This window comes from Protopterus annectens, chromosome 7.part0, assembly GCF_019279795.1.
Source record: "Protopterus annectens isolate FY-2018-M chromosome 7.part0, PAN1.0, whole genome shotgun sequence".
In the NCBI taxonomy this organism is placed as follows: domain Eukaryota; kingdom Metazoa; phylum Chordata; order Ceratodontiformes; family Protopteridae; genus Protopterus; species Protopterus annectens.
The window spans coordinates 709,642,676-709,665,012 of record NC_056739.1 but is presented as its reverse complement, the minus strand read 5'-3'; the positions used below and the strand labels follow the sequence as shown (position 1 = coordinate 709,665,012).

The 22,337-nt window shown below is 44.5% G+C and overlaps 1 protein-coding gene across 2 annotated transcripts in view; it reads right to left on the bottom strand.

The window, feature by feature from the left end:
- PTPN9 (protein tyrosine phosphatase non-receptor type 9) overlaps positions 1–22,337 on the bottom strand; it is a 2,029,980-nt gene that overhangs the window by 1,488,209 nt on the left and 519,434 nt on the right. The window lies entirely within an intron of this gene.

Sequence of the window (22,337 nt, the reverse complement as noted above, 5' to 3'; positions counted from 1 at the left end):
TACATATCACAACAGCATCTTGTATTGCAATATAAAAACAGTAGAAAAAAAGTACTTGCATGTGTGTATGCAGTCACTCACAATACTATAAAAAACCATATCCAACAACAACAGAATCAAAACAGTCGAACCATCCATCAATTATGCACAACCTGGAGCATGGCTGTTGGGTGCTGCAATGGAGGTAGTGAGGAATTCGAACAGATGAGTAGGCTTATGTAAATATACTTTTTCCATCAATCTCTGTGCCTCAGTGACATTTTCAGTAGATTTCTAAAAGCTTACCCTAACTGGGATTTGGAAGGATAAGGATCCAGGAGCCCCTGTAGAATGACCCTAGCAAAGCCTGCTCTGGACCTTGAGAAGGAATTTGTTTTGCAGTGATTTGTAATGGTATGAACAGAGTACCAGGTTACTGCCTCTAGAATGCTTCTAGAGTCCACCCCTTTTCAATATGCCATCGAAGAGAATAAGGTCCTAGTCGAGTGAGTCTTAATCTTGCCTGAAGAGATTTACCATAGTGGGAGTAACAGAAAACAATAGCAGAGGACAATCATCCTGCAATATTTAATGTTAAGTTGTCAATCTCGCCTTCATTCTTGCTTGATGGGTTCGGAGCCGATCCTCGGCTCCAACTCGGCACTTGCTAAGCTCGAGAGTCACGTTTACCAGCTCGAGGCAGCCCCATATCCCATGATGCAAGGTGGTAAGTACCCAGATCTCGTTTGCCGCTTCGCTGATGAGGTCCTCCTTTTACCAGCTCCTGGTAAGTGAATTGTTACTTTACTATTTTAGCCCCTTTCTTCAAAAAACCTTAAAATTATTAGTTTTAACTTAGTTTTAGTCCCTTTCTGACAAAAAATTTCCCTGTCTCCTTATAACTTTCAGTCAGACTTTCACCCATCCCACCCCCCCCCCCTGTTAGGGTGTGTGTGTGTGTCTGTTATTGATACCTTTTGATATATTTAATTTAATTTCTTGGACTGGTGTTGTGTGTGTGTGTTATTCACCATGTCTAAGGAAAGGGTCTCAGGCTTTAAGAAGTGTGACTCGTGCTGTCAGAAGATGTCTCTGACAGACGGTCACACTTCTTGCCTTTACTGCCTGGGGCCTCTTCACTTGCAGGACTCCTGTGCTATATGTCATTCTTTTAGCCAGAGAGTCCTGCTGGAAAGAAGAAATAAATTGATTTTGAGGGGCCTTCTTAAGCCAGAGGGCTCTCCGGCTAAGTCGGCCCCATCTAAGACTTCTAAGTCTTCCAAGGCCCAGGCTTCTGTGTCCAAGCCTGTGGCCTCGGCTCCGACTCATTCAGAGTCGAGATCGGCTCCGGCTGGAGCCGATTCTGGGTTACCTAAACCTTCGGCACCGATGGCTATCGGTGCCGACTCTGGTTCGACCACTTCGGTGTCGGCTCCGATCGGTTCCGACCACCATGTGGCCCAGGCATCGGTGTCGGCTCCGATCGGCTCCGACACCCTTACTTTTATGGCCATATCGGCTCCGGCTGGAGCCGATGCATCGAAGCTACCTGTCGGTGCCGATAAGTTGTCGGCTCCGACAGTTTCTGAGGTTTCATCGGCTCCGATGGTTCCTTTGAGGAAGAGGTCTAGGTCCCCTTCCTTGGAGCCGATACTTTCGGCTCCGGCTTCGCCTCTCCTCTCGGAGCGGAGCCATCGGAGCCGATCTTCAAGGTCATCCAGGCTTTCTGACCATGACTTGGAGAGAGTGGTCAGTAGATTACTAAAGTCACAGGCACTGGCCCAAATGCTACATAGTCCGTCTCAGCAGAGGACTATTAGTCCACACCCCATTGCAGTTCCTCCTTCGACTCTACCCCAGAGTTTGGAGTTGGAGTCTTCGGGAATGGTTTCTGCTATGGCTGAGGGACAGATACCCCCTTCTGCTCCTTCAGCCTCTACTCTTATCTCCTCTTCGAGACCTTCCTTAGAGGGATTCGGTGGCCGGGCTTCCCTGGTCTCCTCCGAGGGGGTGAGTGGCATCGGACCCTTGTCCGAACCCGCTCTTCCCCTTGGAGCCTCGGCCTTGGTGAGCTCGGCTCCGACATCTGCCTCGGAGCCTTCCTTTTCGATGGGTCCTGGAGTTCCTAGTTCTTCGGAGCGGGTTCTCTCGGACCTTCCTGGGAGTTGAGCCTTCGAGGTGATGAAGAGTGTGCTGGCCACTGGTCTCAGCCAGCAGTCTGTTCCCTTAGCTCCTCCCTCTATGGTGCCTGTTGACATCTCTGCCACTTCTCTTGCTCCAGGACCCAGAGATCCTCCGCCTCAGGTTTCCCCACTGGGAATATCCCCCTCTTCTGAGGATTCTCCTGATTTGTCGGGAGATCCTCCGCAGAAGAGGACATGTAAGAGGAAACACGTAGACTCCCCCGAGTCTATCACTTCAGATACTGACTTAGATGAGTCAGAGGGATCCCCAAGATCCCCCTCTGAGGATGTCTCCTTCTCAGACATCCTAGACCTCCTTAGACAGAGGGGAAACTGGCCCACCAATAATCCCTCTGAGGATGAGTCAGTATACCTGGAGGCGTTTGGATCTCGGCCCTCCACCTCCTGGGTGTCTCCGCCATTCGACCCCCTTATGCAGGTTATTGCTCGAAAGGCGTGGGCTGCTCCTGACTCTGTAGAGCCAGTCTCTAGGAGGCCTTCTAAATTTATTACTGCCCCGTCGGACAAGCAATTCCTTACAAAAGGTGTCCCCGCTGATGCCATGGTGGTGGCGGCTGCCACCAAGAAGGAACTTGCAGATCCTTCCGTACCTGTCCATCCTCCTAATAAGGACTCTAGGACCATGGATAGATATGGTAAGCGGATGTTTTCTTCAGCGACCTTTGCTATGCGTTCGCTGAACTACCTATGTCACTTCACCAGACTCCAAGGGATATCCTTAAGGAGCTAGGTGAAGTTGTGCAGGATCCTACAGCTGCAGGGGCTCAGGAAAAAATTGCTTCGCAGCTAGGAACCCTTAACTCCATTGCAAACTCCTCCATGCGGCTGATATCATAGGCTGCTGATGGAGCGAGTAGGGCCGCAGGTACACGTGTGGCTCTTAGACGCCAAGCCTGGATGCGGCTATGTAATTTTGCAGATCCCTTTAAGGCGTCCTTCACAAACTCTCCCTTTGATGGGTCAGCTTTGTTTGGCCCTCAAGTGAAGGAAACGTTGACCAGGTGTGAGCAGGACGGCAAAACTCTTTCTGCCGTAGGGGTCCATTTTTCCACCCCTTCTAGACCTTATCCCAAAGGACAGAAGGGTGGCAAAATGTGGTTCCGCAAATCCCAAGGAGTCACGCCGGATTCACGTGGTCAGTTTACCCCTAGAGGCAGAGGGGGTAACAACAACAGACGCCGCTCTAGAGGCAGAGGGGGTCCACAAAACCAGGGAAACAGAGAGTCTCTCTCTGACAAGCACTTTCAGCATCCCTGAGATGTTGCCCGGCTGTCCCTCCTTGGAGGCAGTCGGGGGAAGACTATCGCTGTACCCAGAAGCCTGGCGTTCTCTCACTCAAGACAGATGGGTACAGTCGATCATATCCAAGGGTTACAAAATTCCTTTCGAGGAAAGTCCTTTCTATCCCTCAAATTCCCTTCCAGATGTACCACCCGGTCTAAGGGAAATTGCAGAGTTAGAAGTCTCAAAACTACTGCAAAAAGAGCCATTCAGCCAGTTACAACAGACCATTCAGAGCCGGAATCTACTCAAGGTTCTTTTTGGTCCCCAAAAGACGGAGACTGGCGACCAATATTGGATCTCAGCAGACTCAACAAGTCTGTGAGGAAGACAAGATTCGAATGGTCACTCTTCAGTCGATTCTGCCCTTTTGCAGAAGGACAACTGGATGTGCTCAATAGATCTTCAGGATGCGTACTATCACATAAAATTCACAGACGCTCCAGGAGATTTCTCCGCTTCGGCTGGGGTCCAGTCATTTCCAGTTCAGAGCCCTGCCCTTTGGTCTCACCACAGCCCCAGAGTGTTCACCAAATGCATGGCAGTGGTCACGGCTCACCTGAGACGTCAAGGATTCCAGGTGTTTCCGTATCTCGACGACTGGCTCCTTTCAGCCACCACCAGGCATCAGCTTGTTCAAGCCAGGGATTACACAATAAATCTTTGTTCTCATTTGGGCATCTCGATCAACTTGAAAAGTCATCCTTGTTGCCCTGCCAGTCTATTACTTTCATAGGCAAACTTAAACACTGTTAGGATGTCAGCTACCCTTACAGATCAAAGAGTTTCAGACATTCAAAGTCATGTCAGGATCATTCTAGCCAACAAGAAAGTACAGGCCAGAATGGTTCTAAAGGTATTAGGCCTCATGGCTGCGGCCATTACTCTTCTTCCCCTGGCTCGCTTCTACATGCCTTCTTCAGTGGATGTTGTTCACTCAGTGGTCTTACCAACAACTTCCAATGCATCACCAAATACTGGTGACACAGATTTGCAAGAATCATCTTGCTTGGTGGATCACTTCTCCCCAGATTCACCAAGGCAGACACTTTGTACCCCCATCCCCGTAGCCACTGTCACCACGGATGCCTCCCTGATCGGGTGGGGGGGTCATTATCAGGGCAGGATGGTTCATGGGACGTGGCAACCGTTCGAATACCACCTGCACATAAATGTCCTAGAGATGAGAGCAGTGCTTTTAACGTTGCAAGCCCTCAACGACTTTCTTCCCGTAGGGACAATTGCAGTCCACACAGACAACATGTCTGTAGTTTGGTATATCAACAAACAGGGCGGAACCAAGTCCTAGCCCTTGTGTCGAGAAGCGCTCAGACTTTGGCAATGGGCGATCTCCTCTCATCGGTTTCTGGTAGCAATGCACATCCCTGGGAAAACCAACATTTTAGCGGACAGATTGAGCAGAGCTATTCTCATGCCTCAGAGTGGTCTCTCAAGCAATCTATAGTGGAAGAGATTTTTCTGGAATGGGGTCGCCCATGTTGCGATCTTTTTGCTACTCCCCAAAACAGCAAATGCCCAGACTTCTTCTCTCTTCCCTCTGCCAGGCCATCCCCCCAGAGACGCTCTGACCCAGGATTGGCCCCAGGGACTTCTTTATGCCTTTCCTCCTTTTCCTCTGATCCCTCAAGTTATCCAGAAAGCAACCGTTTTGAGAGCCAAAATGATTCTCATTGCTCCTTATTGGCCTCGACAAATTTGGTTTCCGTTCCTCCATCGTCACCTTTTGGTGCAGCCGTGGCATCTGGACCCACTGCCAGATCTTCTGATTCACCAATCCGGTCAGCTGCACCGGTCTATCCCTTCTCTCAACCTCACAGCATGGTTGCTCCACTTCCTTCCTTAGCCAGGCTTCCTTTGATCTCTAATCCTGTTAGAGACATCATAGTAGCTTCTTTAAAATCCTCTACCAGGAGGATTTATACAAGCAAATGGAAACGTTTCTCTTATTGGGCTAAAGCCAAGAATATTGATCCCTTCACTGCCCCAGTTCAGGCAGTTTTGGACTTCTTAGCGGAGATTTTTCATGCAGGCTCCTCTTCTTCCACAGTTAGAGTTCAATTGGCTGCTATCTCGAACTTTCATGTTGGGATCGCAGATCACAATATTATGTCCCATAGGCTTTGTAGAGCCTTCTTGAAAGGAATTTTCCTCCTGAAGCCTCCAATCAGGAATCCTCCTCCTCAATGGGATCTAAATTTAGTGCTGACATCCTTGATTCTTCCCCCTTGAGCCAGCTGTTTCTTGCTCCCTAAAATTTCTTTCTTGGAAAACCTTATTCCTAGTAGCTATTACATCGGCCAGGAGGGTGTCTGAACTTCATGCTCTATCGGTTCGACCCTATTTGGTCTTTCACAAAGACAGAGTATCATTGAGAACTAATCCGACCTTTGTGCCTAAGGTCGCCTCAAAGACTAATTTGAATCAATCCATTGATCTCCCTGTATTTTTTCCAAACTATTCAAACAGATCGGAACAAAAACTACATTATCTTGATGTCCATCGCCAACTCAGATATTATTTGGACAGAACTAAACAATTTAGGAAATCCGATCAACTCTTTGTTTCCTATGCTGATAACAAGAAAGGCCTTCCTGTCTCTAAAGTGACCTTATCTAGATGGCTTTCTTCTGTCATCTCTGAAATTTATCGGCTCAGGGGAAAACAGCTGTGCTCAAAACCTAAAGCACATTCAACTAGAAGCTTAGCTACTTCTACAGCCTTTCAAGCTAGACTTCCTTTAGACACTATTTGTGCAGCGCCACTTGGGCCACTCCTCATACTTTTGTTTCCCATTGCAAATTGGACTTGGCCTCCAGGGACAGAGCCAGTTTTGGCTCTACAGTCCTCAAGAGTCTGTTCCATTGAGCCACCCAGGATAGAGGTGCTAGAGACGCGGTCCCATCAAGCAAGAATGAAGCGAGATTGACAACTTAACATTAAGAAGTTATGTACCTACCATAACGTTCCATGTTAGTTGTCTTCTCTCGCCTTCTTTCTTGCGACCCTCCCTCCTTCCCCCAGGCCTGGACAGACCTTTTCTACAAGGAATTTTATGCTGAAGACCATTCAGAGCTGGTCCTTCTTCCATCCTGTAGGCTTTCTTTCTTCCTTTGGGAAGTGTTTATGCTTGGTGCTATTGCCCTTTGTCATCAAACGAGATCTGGGTACTTACCGCCTTGCATCATGGGATATGGGGCTGCCTCGAGCTGGTAAAAGTGACTCTCAAGCTTAGCAAGTGCCGAGTCGGAGCCGAGGATCGGCTCCGAACCCATCAAGCAAGAAAGAAGGCGAGAGAAGACAACTAACATGGAACGTTATGGTAGGTACATAACTTCTTATTTATTCATTTGACAGCTGTTTACTGGGTAAGTTTGACTGGGACAGAAAGTGCCCATTTCAGCAGAGGCCTGAGGAGAAACGCTCTACAATCACAATCTTTCAAAAATCAAGTACAGACATTTTAAATCACAAAAGTATCATATTACAATACAAAACATCATGTACATATATTTTAAATCATAAGCATCATGTTACACTACAAATCATAAGAGTAAAAAAAACATAATGAGAATAAAACATCAAACATATGTTTCATAGTAAAGTGCAATGAAAAACAACAACATGAGTTGGAGAAAATATGTGAGGAAAAACTCAATAGTCATATGATTTGTTACATAGAGTAGTATGTGATAAATGAGACCTGAGACAATTATAATAAGATATTATAAAGAGATACATGAGATTATATGATTAGAGACAGTGAGGTGGAATTGACAGAGGTCTTAGATGTCTTAGTATGAGAGATGGTGTTCATATTACGCTCACAGAAGGAAGAAGGATGGAGAGAAGGAGATTGTAAGAAGAGTGTAGCTTAGATGAGTAGAGAGAAAAGAGGTAGAGGACAAGTCTGCAGAGAAGTGGATAAGGTAAGTTAGTGGAAAAAGCAAAAGAAAGGAGTACAGTAGGAGACTGGAGAGGGTTGTGAACCATGATTTATGTTGACGGTGGTGAGAAAAGTATAGCGAGTAAATTTAGCCAGGAGTTGATCTGCCAATAATTTGCTTAGAGACAGATTGACCTTTCTTAGCTCCAGTACAGGAGAGACAAAGCTGTTCAGCATTCCTAAATAGCTTTGTTCTGTCAAAGTAGTACCTGAGCTGCTTGTACACATCCAAGGTATGTAGAATCTTTTCTCTTTTGTGTTACTTAGATCAGGATAGAAAATTGAAAGAATGATGGCTTGATTCAAGGTAAATTCAGAAACAACTTTTGGTATGAATGATGGATTAGTGCATAACATGACCCAGTCTTTGTGAAAAATCAGATAGGGTTAGCCCACCATAAGAGCCTGCAGATCAGGAACTTGCCTTGCAGATGTCAAAATAAGTAAAACAATCTTCCAAATAATCAACCATAAATCAGCCTGAGAGGCGGGTTCAAAAGGAGGCAAGGTAAATTTTTCAAGGACAAGTGTGAGATCCCAACGTGGAGGAATTTGCTTCCATGGGGGGTCTCAAGTGGAATATTCCTTTCATAAACTGTTTGACCATAAAAAGAAATGAAAGAGAGGGGTCCATGGCCAGACAAACTGAGATGGCTTCCAGATGCACTTTGATAGAAGCATATGACAAGCCATCTATCTGTAAGTACCTCACACAAACATTTAAAAGAACAAAGGTGTTGAAACATTTTTGGGACCTCTGTTATTGATAAGGAAACACACAGAAAATATCTTCCACTATTTTCTAGCTGCAGATTTTCTTGCCTCCTTAAATACATCCTCATCGAATAAGTGCCTAAAAGGTATCAAAATAGAATCATCTACACAGTCAGTTGCAATTGCTGTAAGTTGGGGTGTACCATTCGCCCCTGAAGCTGTGTCAGCAGATCCAGTCTGTAAGGAAGCTTGTGGCAATTGTCCTTGATCAGTTCCATTAACAGGGAGAACCAGTTTTGCCTGAGCCAAAAAGGAGTTACCACGAAATTCTTTGGTCATTCTTTCTGAACCTTTAAAAGTACCTTGGGAATCATTGGAAAGTATGGAGATGCATATGGGAACATTTCCAACCATGAGAATGATACAGTGTCTGTCATCCAAGTATGGCTGCAAGGATGTCTTGAACAGAATTTTTTTAGTTATCCAGTTTGAAAGGAGGCAAACGGATCTACTTGAGGTATTTCCCACATCTGGATCAAATCCTGCAAGGCATCTACAAGGAGCTTCCACTCATGAGGGACAGTCCAGCATCTTCTTAGTTGTTTGACACTGCTTTGTGCTCTGCCAGAATGTATGAGGCCCGAAGAGTCACGGAATTCTGTAGAGCCAGCTCACAAGTGGCTAACACTGCCAACCAGCAAATAGGGTGTGACCTTGTACGTCCTTGCTTGTTCAGGTACCACATCACAGTAGGATTGTCTGTGATCACTAGAAGAGGACCTAGAGTACAGAAGTGGCGAAGAACTTTAAATTCATGAATCATTGCCAAAAACTCTTTTTTTATGTTTATGTGCTTTGGCATGTCCTAAGGACCTCACAGACCTTGCATTTGAACTCCCATGGACACTGTTCCCCAAGCAAAATCATCTGGACTGTATGGACTAAGGTCTAAAGAGAAGTCCTGAATTTACAGGTAATTGATCATTCCACCACTGCAGTTCTTGTTTCACAAATTCCAGTACCAGTAGCTGGACATCCAAGGGATGAAGGTGCTGGGCCCAGCAATTCTTCAAGTACTATTGAATTTTTCTCATGTGTAGTCTTGCTAAGGATATCATGACTGGCCTCTACCTCCTGAGGTCTTCCCCTGCACAGCGTGAGGCAAAAAAGAACTTCGCCCTTTTCGAGCGACTACTCTACTATTGCCCACAACCTGTAAAAACAAAACAGGTCTTCCCCTGCACAGCGTGAGGCAAAAAAGAAAGTACAGTTTTGTACCTACCATAAATGTAGATGTCCGATAGATATGCAACTGCAGTCCTTACATATGGGTTGTCCTGCCTCAGGCAGCCCTTCGGTCGGCCGGATTTCAAAGTCTGGGTCCGGCGTCGGCTGATGTCGCCTCCACCCCGACGGCAGAGCGGCTGGGGTATAAAAGCATCAGCCGACGCCATCTTCCTCAGTGTTTCTTGCCCCAGATGCCAGGTGCCCTCCAAGGAAGGCTAAATTTAGAAACTGGATAAAAAATTTCAGACATACACAACGGTAATAAACAGATACACCATAACAGATATCCTCAGCTAAGTTGAAAAAGGGGAAGTGGACCCATAAGGAGAATATACAGAGGGGTAGGAGGGAGGGAAAACCTGACTGCAGTTGCATATCTATCGGACATCTACATTTATGGTAGGTACAAAACTGTACTATGTCCTTCAAGAATGCAACTGCAGTCCTTACATATGGGTTGATTACCATAGCTAAGCTGGGGGTGGTAGGCTCTAAGATAAAGATGGTGTAGCTAAAATGCCCTGCAGGACTGCCGAAGCAAATCCTGCTCGGGATCTGGAATATAAAGGCAGGTTGTAGTGTTTGGAAAATGTATGCACGGAGCTCCATGTAGCAGCTTCTAGAATGTCCTTTGTAGCCGCCCCTCTTAGAAAGGCTGTGGAGGTCGCTATAGCTCTGGTGGAGTGTGGCCTGATATTGGCTGGCACACCTTTTCCGTGGAAAGAATAACAGAATCTGATGCAGTGTCCAATCCATTTAGAAATTGTTTGTTTGGAAATTGTCTTTCCTTGCACTCCAGCAGCGTAAGCTACAAATAGTTGGTCAGACTTTCTGTTGGCCTTTGTTCTGTCCAAGTAGTAGTGCAGTTGTCTGTGTATGTCCAAAGTGTGCAGCAGCATTTCTCCTTTATTTTGAGGATTGGGGAAGAAGGTAGGCAGGTGAATTGCTTGATTTAGAGACACCCTGGATATCACTTTTGGCATGAATGAAGGATTGGTTCTTAAAGAAACTCTGTCCTGATGAAAAATGAGAAATGGAGGTACTGCCATGAGGGCCTGTATCTCCGAAACTCTTCTTGCTGAGGTAATAGCCAACAGGAAAACTGTTTTCCAGGAGAGGAATTGCAATTCTGAAGATGCTGCTGGTTCAAAAGGAGGAAGAGTTAATTTTTCCAACACGAAGTTGAGGTCCCATGCAGGCACTGGTGGTTTTCTGGGAGGTTTGATATTCTTTATCCCTCTTAGAAATTGTCTTAGCAAAGGATGTGAAAACACAGGCGGATCACTGTTGTATTTTGCTGAAATTGCTGAAGCGTGTATTTTTATGGAAGAATATGAAAGTCCATTATGTAGCATTTCTGCCAAGTATTCTAGTATCTGTGGGATGCTCATTACTGATGCATCCTGACCCTTGTTGGCATTCCAGATGTTGAATCTCTTCCACTTGGCTGAGTAAGTTTTTCTGGTGGAAGGTCTGCGTGCTTCCAGTAAGATCTGTTGAACTTCCTTGGAGAGAGACATATGGGGAGAAGTCATGGAACCTTCCAAGCTGCCAGCTGCAGAGTTTGCAGGTTGGGATGAACCGTCCTGTTATTGTGCTGAGTCAAAAGCAGAGGCCATTGAGGCAGGGGCCACGGCTTGGTGCAAGTTATGCTCCTTAGTAATGGATACCAGTGCTGTCTTGGCCAGTCTGGAGCTATCAAAATGCCTTTCGGTTGTTCTGCTTTGATCTTCAGTAACACCTTGGTCATTAATGGTAGAGGTGGGAATGCATAGATTGTTAGAGAGTTCCAGCTGAAGGAGAGAGCATCCATTCTCCAGGCTTGAGGATGGTGTGTCCTCGAGCAGAACTTCTTCAGATGATGATTGAGGTGTGAGGCAAAGAGATCTATGTCCGGCCTCCCCCATGCCTGAGTTATTTGTGAAAAAATGTCTGGATGCAACATCCATTCGTGCGGGTCCAAGATGTTTCTGCTTAGACTGTCCGCCAGAACATTGCCCTTGCCTGGAAAAAACTGGAATTGCAACTGTATGTTCAGTTTCAGGGATTTTTCCCAAAGAGTCATTGTTAGTCTGCAGAGGGGGTAAGAATGAGTACCTCCCTGTTTGTTTATGTACCACATAACAGTGGTGTTGTCTGTCCTTATTAGCAGATGACCTTGCTGTAGAAATTTTCTGAAGGCGTCGATTGCATGAATTACTGCTAACATCTCTTTTTGATTGATGTGTAGATGCACTTCCCTGGGGGACCACTGTCCTTGAATGCATCTGCCCTCCATGTGCGTCCCCCCATCCATGATCTGAGGTGTCTGTTGTAATGATTTGGCTTGTTTGAGGTTTGTTGAAGGACATGCCTTTGTTTAGCTGGCTTGCTTGAGCCCACCACAAAAATTCCTTTTGTAGACATGGAATGAGTGGGATAATTGCTTCTAAGTTGTGGCTGTGTTGAGACCACAAACTTTTTAGGTACCATTGTAGTTTTCTCATGTGTAGTCTTGCCAGTGGAATCAGTAGAATGCAAGATGCCATGAAACCCAGGGCCTGCAGGATTTTCCTTGCAGTCATCTGGGTGAGCTTTGCTAGGCTTTTGTAGTATTCTGGTAATTGCCCTTGCTTCTCTTCTGTGAGGAAAGCCATTTGTGATTTTGTGTCCAGTTTGGCTCCTAGAAAAATTATTTGTTGGGATGGCAGCAGTCTTGATTTTTGAATGTTGACTGTGTATCCCAAAGCCTGTAGTAAGTGAATGACATAATTCAAGTTTTTTGTCAAGGCTTGTTTGCTGTCCGCTTGTATAAGGCAGTCGTCCAGGTAAGGGTATATTTGTATCCCCTGGAGTCTGCAGTGTGCCACTACTGATGCCAGGCATTTCGTGAATACTCTGGGAACAGTAGATAAGCCATAAGGCAATGCTGAGAATTGATAATGCTCTGACCCTGCAAGTAATCTGAGGTATCTTCTGCAACTGTGCCTGATTGGGACATGCAGGTATGCCTCCTTGAGGTCCAGAGTAACCAGCCAAGACCCCTTGCCCAGCATGGGAAGAAGTTGCTGTAGCATCAGCATTTTGAATTTTGGCACAATGAGAAAAGTGTTTAGAGCGGACAAGTCCAGTATAGGTCTCCATTGCTTTTCTTTTCTTGGAACAAGGAACAGTCTTGAGTAGAATCCCTGGCCTTGTTCCTGAGGAGGAACCTTTTCTATTGCTTTGATTTGTAGCAGCTTTGAAACTTGTATGAGTGCCTCTGCCCTTTGATTTTGTGGCAGGGTTGGCATGCCTTGTCTTGTTGGTAAAGTATGGAAGTGGAACCTATAGCCTTGGTCTATTATGTCCAGTATCCATTTGTCCTTTGTTAAAGCGTGCCAATTTTTTGAAAATAAGGATAATTTTCCGCCTAAAGGTGCTTCTCTTTGAGCCTTGGTCAGCGGTGTCAAGGTCAAGTCATTGTGATTGTCCCTGTGGAGCAGTAGAAGTCCCTGCGCCACTTCTCTGATTAGTTGGTTGCCATTGGCGTCCCCTGTAGGAGCCTCGGTATTGCCCTCTCCCTCTGGCACGTCTGTTTTTTCCCCTTTGGAACTTGTCAGTGTCTGGAAAGGACCAATTTTGCGAAGGCCAATTCCTGCTGAACCTTGGTGGCTGAACCTGGAAAAAATCTTTGACTGTTTGCACTGATTTAGCCTTTTCCTCAGCTGATTTCAACACATCCTGAGCATTAGCACCAAACAGCTTGTGTTTTTCCAGAGGTGCATCTAGAAGCTTTACTTTAACATGATCTGGCAATGCCTTTTCTTTCAACCAAGCATGTCTATGTATGATGGCCCCTGTCATAGCTGCCCTACATGAAGCTTCCAATGCATCATAACCACACTGAAGAAAATGATTGCTAACCTGCTGTGTATTATGAACCAAATCCTGCAAGGCCTTTCTATCTAAAGGCTCAGGAGAGGCTAATTTTTTCTGCAAATCATTCATCAAGAAATCCTGATACTGAAACATATGAAATAGGCAATTAAGGGCCCTCATGGCAAGGGTGGTTGAGGTATAAACTTTTTTGCCCCACCTCTCCAGGGATCTAGATTCCCTGTCTGCGGGCAAAGGATTTTTGGCCGTGGAAGTGGCCACTCCTTTGGGCCCCTGGGAAATAGTTTCTAGATCAACAGAATGGGCCTTAAAGGATGTTTATGAGTTTCAGGAACCCTGTAGTATCTGTCTGGCTTGACAGGAGCAGGAGGGAGAGAATCAGGAGAAGCACTCGAATCTGAGTACACATCATCCAATACATCTAACACTGGTGGGATAGCTAAAGGCCTGTGCTGGGGTAGCTTAAGGAAAGTACAAAGCCATTTCCTGGAGTCTGAGAATTCCTGGCCCTGCCACTGGAAATGCTCTCTCATGGAGTGGAGAATTTCCCCGAAAGAAATATCTTCAGGAGGAGAGGCAGAAGGAATAGATTCCTCAGCATCAGAATCCTCGTAGGCCTGGAAAGACTCTTCCTGGGAATCTGCATGGTTAGAGTCACCAGAGGCCTCATCGGAGGAAAGGGTACCTGTCTGCTCAACCGTAGGCCTTTTGTCTGAAGGCGGCTGAGAACCTCTGTCAGGATGAGCCTGGGAGCCTCTGATTAAGGAAATTAGATCGGCAGCTAAAGTCATGATCTGTTTATCAGAAGTGGGACCATGAGATAAAGATTTAGGGGGGTGAGAGCCTGGCTGGCAGCCTTAGCATGTGTGTAGGCCTTGATGGACATAGACACCGGAGGCCTAGCTGCCCCACGTGCTGGAGTAACTTTGTCCACCGGTATGGTCTCAGGCAAAACTTGGGATTCGGTTTCTGGAGGAAAATCTAAAACCGGCACCGGGGTAGTCTCCGGGGCCGAAGAGAACCGTAAAGCAGTGTCGTCGGTCTGGAGCAGTGGAATTACCGCCTCAGAAGAGACAGATGCACTCGCGGTAGGTTTTGGCGTGGTGTCGGTGGAAGTCGCGGGCCGAGAGTGTTGGTCCCGGTCCTTCCATTTTTTGGAAATATGTGTTGTCGGTTGTTCCGACGGCATGATATAAGAGTACTTTTCGCCAAAAAATCTTCAGCAAATTCTGCCCGGCGCCTGAGTGTGCGCTTATTGAAGCAAGCACAGGCAGCACAAGCTGAGACGTCGTGGTCTGGGCCAAGGCAGGGAAGGCAGTAAGAATGGAAGTCCTTATGAGGTATTTGTTTACCACAAGACAAACAGTTATTAACTTTTGCAGTTTTACCTGACATCGGCTGAGGCAAGAAAAGGTTCCCCAACGGGGTACTTAGCTTTTTGATGACTTTGGTTACTGAAAACACAGGAGCTGGCCGACCGGCACTTGCGAACTGCTTCTGCTTCGGGCACCGCGCAGCAAGAAAGACTGAGGAAGATGGCGTCGGCTGATGCTTTTATACCCCAGCCGCTCTGACGTCGGGGTGGAGGCAACATCAGCCGACGCCGGACCCAGACTTTGGAAACCGGCCGACCGAAGGGCTGCCTGAGGCAGGACAACCCATATGTAAGGACTGCAGTTGCATTCTTGAAGGACATCTTCGCCCTTTTCGAGCGACTACTCTACTATTGCCCACAACCTGTAAAAACAAAACAGGTCTTCCCCTGCACAGCGTGAGGCAAAAAAGAACTTCGCCCTTTTCGAGCGACTACTCTACTATTGCCCACAACCTGTAAAAACAAAACAGGTCATTATCTGGTCATTTTAGTATAGACTTTAAAGTAAAGTATTATTTAAGGGTCCTCAGCACTAGCACAAATCTCCCTAGGCTTACCCAAACAAAATAATCCAAGCTTGTTTGCATATACTCCACTTAAACTAGAGAACACACTCTAAAACTAAGGCAAACAGCTATAAAATTTTAAAAACAAGCTCCCAAAGCATAGGAATTGAACCTGATGTTTGTTTAGACGAAATTACTCACCTGCAAGTTAATTATTCAGGAGCTACATCTTGAAACCTGGGCTCTAGTGGCTTAGTGTAAACCCCGCTCCACGAGCATTCGCTTCGCTCGTGCTCGCTCCGCTCCCTGCCCTGCCCCCTATTTCCACCCGCCCCCAGTACCCGTACTTTTATAACCTCAAACCACTCCCCCTACTGTCCACTAACATCCTGTACCTCACTACTGCCCTCTAAGATCAAACGGAATATGACACCACCCAGGAAGCTTATCATACTAACTCTTTTTCCCCTCTTACTTGTCCCTTACCTAGCTACCCTAGATGAAACCTGGTCTTACATAGGCTTCCACCACCCAGGCTACCAAACCAACCCCTCCCCCATAATTAACAACAGAGGCCATGACTCAACTCCCTACTCACCCTCCTTGTTAGAACTCGAACGCTATGTAATTATCAAACCTACCAATATTAGGCCAAATGATAAACATTACAACAAACTTCTACTCAAAGCCCTCAAATTCATTACCACTCTGAATCACAGACTAGACACAGATGGTGATATCCACCCCAACCCTGGCCCTTCCCCTCCACTCAATTCTAATTCCACCCTATCCTCCCCTCCACTTCTCAATCTAAACTCTAGACCCTTTAACTCTCTTCTGACCTGTCATCTAAACATCAGAAGTGTAAACAATAAGATTCACAACCTACATGCCCTTTTAGCTACTTGTTCCCCAGACCTACTATGTCTCACAGAAACCTGGCTTAAACCAAGTATGAAAGACACACAGATAATCCCACCAGGGTATGATATACTAAGAGCAGACCGAATAACTCGCAAAGGTGGCGGTGTAGCCATACTCTACAAAAATACATTACAAATCTCCCTTGCCTCTCCACAACCCCTCCTAACAAACAATGCCAAAATTCTACTTGTAAAACTTCAACCAAACAAACATAAAAGCATAAATATAGCATGTATTTACATCCCCCCAGGCAACAATAATAACAAAACCTTAGAGGACTTTCTCCACTGGTTAACTCAAACTCACCCCTAGGAATCCATAGTGTTAGGTGACTTCAACATCGATTGGAATTCCTTCTCATCTAGCTCCCCATCTAGCAGCATAAATCTACATGGCTTTTCTCAGCTCATATCCACTCCTACCAGACTAGGTAAACCCCAAAACAAAGACAGCATCCTGGACTGGATCCTTACTAATAAAGATCCTGACCAGTACTCAGCAGGTACTCACCCAGAGGACATGAGTGATCACTTACTCACCTATGTTATCAAATTCAAGAAAATCACCCCCCTTCTTACAACCATAAAAAAAATCAGGAACAATAATAAATTCAACGCCTCCATTTTTCAAACTGAACTTAAAGCCCACAACTGGACAATACTCAAGACTCTTCCTCTTGAAGAGGCAGTTATCTACTTCAACAACACCTTCCTCTTCCTCTAGATTCCCATGCTCCAATACGGTCCATTAGAATTAAAACCAAAACCGCACCAAGGCTCTCTAAGGAAACAAAATCCAAAATCCTATCTAGAAACAAGATGTGGGTCACATGGCGTACCTCTAAAGACCCACACTCCCAACAAACCTTCCGGCAACTTAGAAATGAAACTAAAAGAATGATCTTAAATGATAAAAAAAACTTCTTCCTCCACCTCCAACACAAACACCTTAATAATCCACAAAAATTCTGGGCAGGCTTAAACAAGCTCCTGCACCCAGGCCAGGCAACCACCCCCACTCCAACAACTTGCAAACAACAGTGCCCTGTAAACATTGCTAACACATTCAATAGTTTCTTCACAGAAACTATACAATCCCTGGCCACACAATTCAAACAAACAACAGCCCACTCCACTACCCATGCCAGCAGAATACTACAACTACATCAGATCATCTATTTACCTTCGATCCAGTACCCATATCCTCTATAATAAGAAGTTATGTACCTACCATAACGTTCCATGTTAGTTGTCTTCTCTCGCCTTCTTTCTTGCTTGATGGGTTCGGAGCCGATCCTCGGCTCGACTGCACTTGCTAAGCTCGAGAGTCACTTTTACCAGCTCGAGGCAGCCCCATATCCCATGATGCAAGGCGGTAAGTACCCAGATCTCGTTTGATGACAAAGGGCAATAGCACCAAGCATAAACACTTCCCAAAGGAAGAAAGAAAGCCTACAGGATGGAAGAAGGACCAGCTCTGAATGGTCTTCAGCATAAAATTCCTTGTAGAAAAAGGTCTGTCCAGGCCTGGGGAAGGAGGAGGGTCGAAGAAAGAAGAGAGAAGACAACTAACATGGAGCGTTATGGTAGGTACATAACTTCTTAATGTTAAGTTGTCAATCTCGCTTCATTCTTGCTTGATGGGACAGCGTCCTAGCACCTCTATCCTGGGTGGCTCAATGGAACAGACTCTTGAGGACTGTAGAGCCAAAACTGGCTCTGTCCCTGGAGGCCAAGTCCAATTTGTAATGGGAAACAAAAGTATGAGGAGTGGCCCAAGTGGCGCTGCACAAATAGTGTCTAAAGGAAGTCTAGCTTGAAAGGCTGTAGAAGTAGCTAAGCTTCTAGTTGAATGTGCTTTAGGTTTTGAGCACAGCTGTTTTCCCTGAGCCGATAAATTTCAGAGATGACAGAAGAAAGCCATCTAGATAAGGTCACTTTAGAGACAGGAAGGCCTTTCTTGTTATCAGCATAGGAAACAAAGAGTTGATTGGATTTCCTAAATTGTTTAGTTCTGTCCAAATAATATCTGAGTTGGCGATGGACATCAAGATAATGTAGTTTTTGTTCCGATCTGTTTGAATAGTTTGGAAAAAATACAGGGAGATCAATGGATTGATTCAAATTAGTCTTTGAGGCGACCTTAGGCAAAAAGGTCGGATTAGTTCTCAATGATAGTAACCAAACAACGTAGAAAATAGAAATAGAAAAACACACCAAACAGCCAGTATGTAGCAGCAAAGTCTCCTTTATCTCCACAAGACCTGGTACCTCGGCATCTCGCCTTCAATGGGTCACAGTACGTTACAAAACAGTAACAGTCTTTATACACAAATCAATTACATCAATTATTCAATTAATTATACAATTAAATTCAAAAAATGGAGGGAAAAAAACATTTTTTAAAAAGACATATTTTTTAAATACATATTTTGTGAAAAAATATCCCAATGTTTTAACAACAAAATTACTCAAAATTACTAAAAACTTCATATATATTAATAATTTATAATATATTCCATAATATAATTTCTTACAATATGTGAATTATAGGATAAATATTATAATTATATTTTAATAAGTTCAATGGTGAATTAATTCTTCAGATACTTAATTCTAAGTTTAAACCAAAAGGCCTTAATGTATTAAACTTCAGAATCATCCTTGTTTCAAGTTCTAACAATTTGTCACAAATATTGTCACCCTTAGTGCAGTGAGGTTTGCCTAGTATACTAAATTTTAAACAGTCTGGTTTTCCCTCATGTATCTCAAAGAAGTGCTTAGCAACTGGACTAGATACATTTAAATTCTTAATGTCTCTTAAATGTTCTAAAATTCTCACTCTTACCATTCTTTTAGTTTGCCCAATGTACCACATATTATAACAACTACACCCTAATATATAAACAACACCACTGGATCTGCAATTGAAATAATGCATAGGGTTATGATTAACATTATTAATGGATCTAATGTTAATAATTCTGTCACATATACTACAAGAATTACATCTAAATGAGCCAACATTGGCAGCATGGTCTGTTCTTTTGGTACGGAGATTATTATTTAATATTTCTTTTAAATTCTTTCCCTTTTTATATGAAAATATAATTTTGCGTGGAAAAAGCTCACCTATGAGCTCATCCTCACTAACCAAGTACCAAAATCTTTTAATTAGGGAAACAAATGTTTCAGAAAAAGCTGTGTATTTGGTTACAAAAAATATATTTTCCACATCATTATCTTTTTCAACCAACCCTGAAAATTGCCTATAAAACTCCCTAAGACTTCCATGCTTGTTCAAGACACCATTCATGTGACCCAATAATAATTTTTCATCATAACCCCTATTATTCAGTCTCAAAAATACCTCTTTTAGTTCATGATTTAATTCAGATACCATACTGGTATGTTGATGTATTCTTTTAAATTCACCATAGGGCAAAGCTTTTAATAAATGAGGAGGATGCATGCTGGTCGCATGCAAAAACATGTTTGCTGAAGTATCCTTTCTATACGGTCTGAATTCAATGTTATTGTTGTTTATAAATAAGGTTAGGTCCAAAAAATTAATCTGATTCCGATTGACCTCATAAGAAAAAGAAAGACTATGTTCATTATCATTCAATTCTTCAAAAAATTCACAAAATTCATAAATATCCCCTTTACATATAAAAATCAGGTCATCAATAAACCGTTTGTACAAGATAACCTTGTTTTGAAAAAATAATGTAGGATATATGAACTTTTTCTCAAAAGAATCCATGTATATTACAGCATAATTGGGAGCATAAGCAGCTCCCATTGCTGTTCCCTTTTTTTGTAAAAAATATTCACCATTAAATGTGAAATAATTATGGGTCAAACAAAATTCTAAAAGTGAGATCAAAAAGTTAGTTCTGGGACCTTCGCCTAACATATTAGAAATCGCATCAAGTCCCCATCTAATGTTAATGTTAGTATATAATGATTTAACATCAATAGTCACCCAATAATAGTCACCATCCCATGTTACCTTATGTACTTCATTTATTAACTCTTGGGTGTTACTGATATGAGCACTAACCCTATTGATGTAAATTTTTAATTGTGAATCCAAGAAAACATTAACATTTTCCAAGAAAGATCCAATCCCCGACACTATAGGCCTACCAGGAGGCTCATTAAGATCCTTATGAATCTTTGGTAAGGCATATAGTACAGGTGGGACAGGGTCCTTTATGTACATCTTATTAACATCAACATTCCGATCTGTTTGAATAGTTTGGAAAAAATACAGGGAGATCAATGGATTGATTCAAATTAGTCTTTGAGGCGACCTTAGGCAAAAAGGTCGGATTAGTTCTCAATGATATTCTGTCTTTGTGAAAGACCAAATAGGGGGGTCGAACAGATAGAGCATGAAGTTCAGACACCCTCCTGGCCGATGTAATAGCTACTAGGAATAAGGTTTTCCAAGAAAGAAATTTTAGGGAGCAAGAAACAGCTGGCTCGAAGGGGGGAAGAATCAAGGATGTCAGCACTAAATTTAGATCCCATTGAGGAGGAGGATTCCTGATTGGAGGCTTCAGGAGGAAAATTCCTTTCAAGAAGGCTCTACAAAGCCTATGGGACATAATATTGTGATCTGCGATCCCAACATGAAAGTTCGAGATAGCAGCCAATTGAACTCTAACTGTGGAAGAAGAGGAGCCTGCATGAAAAATCTCCGCTAAGAAGTCCAAAACTGCCTGAACTGGGGCAGTGAAGGGATCAATATTCTTGGCTTTAGCCCAATAAGAGAAACGTTTCCATTTGCTTGTATAAATCCTCCTGGTAGAGGATTTTAAAGAAGCTACTATGATGTCTCTAACAGGGTTAGAGATCAAAGGAAGCCTGGCTAAGGAAGGAAGTGGAGCAACCATGCTGTGAGGTTGAGAGAAGGGATAGACCGGTGCAGCTGACCGGATTGGTGAATCAGAAGATCTGGCAGTGGGTCCAGATGCCACGGCTGCACCAAAAGGTGACGATGGAGGAACGGAAACCAAATTTGTCGAGGCCAATAAGGAGCAATGAGAACCATTTTGGCTCTCAAAACGGTTGCTTTCTGGATAACTTGAGGGATCAGAGGAAAAGGAGGAAAGGCATAAAGAAGTCCCTGGGGCCAATCCTGGGTCAGAGCGTCTCTGGGGGGATGGCCTGGCAGAGGGAAGAGAGAGAAGAAGTCTGGGCATTTGCTGTTTTGGGGAGTAGCAAAAAGATCGCAACATGGGCGACCCCATTCCAGAAAAATCTCTTCCACTATAGATTGCTTGAGAGACCACTAGTTAGGCATGAGAATAGCTCTGCTCAATCTGTCCGCTAAAATGTTGGTTTTCCCAGGGATGTGCGTTGCTACCAGAAACCGATGAGAGGAGATCGCCCATTGCCAAAGTCTGAGCGCTTCTCGACACAAGGGCTAGGACTTGGTTCCGCCCTGTTTGTTGATATACCAAACTACAGACATGTTGTCTGTGTGGACTGCAATTGTCCCTACGGGAAGAAAGTCGTTGAGGGCTTGCAACGTTAAAAGCACTGCTCTCATCTCTAGGACATTTATGTGCAGGTGGTATTCGAACGGTTGCCACGTCCCATGAACCATCCTGCCCTGATAATGACCCCCCCCCACCCGATCAGGGAGGCATCCGTGGTGACAGTGGCTACCGGGGATGGGGGTACAAAGTGTCTGCCTTGGTGAATCTGGGGAGAAGTGATCCACCAAGCAAGATGATTCTTGCAAATCTGTGTCACCAGTATTTGGTGACGCATTGGAAGTTGTTAGTAAGACCACTGAGTGAACAACATCCACTGAAGAAGGCATGTAGAAGCGAGCCAGGGGAAGAAGAGTAATGGCCGCAGCCATGAGGCCTAATATCTTTAGAACCATTCTGGCCTGTACTTTCTTGTTGGCTAGAATGATCCTGACATGACTTTGAATGTCTGAAACTCTTTGATCTGTAAGGGTAGCTGACATCCGAACAGTGTTTAAGTTTGCCTATGAAAGTAATAGACTGGCAGGGCAACAAGGATGACTTTTGAAGTTGATCGAGATGCCCAAATGAGAACAAAGATTTATTGTGTAATCCCTGGCTTGAACAAGCTGATGCCTGGTGGTGGCTGAAAGGAGCCAGTCGTCGAGATCTGGAAACACCTGGAATCCTTGACGTCTCAAGTGAGCCGTGACCACTGCCATGCATTTGGTGAACACTCTGGGGGCTGTGGTGAGAC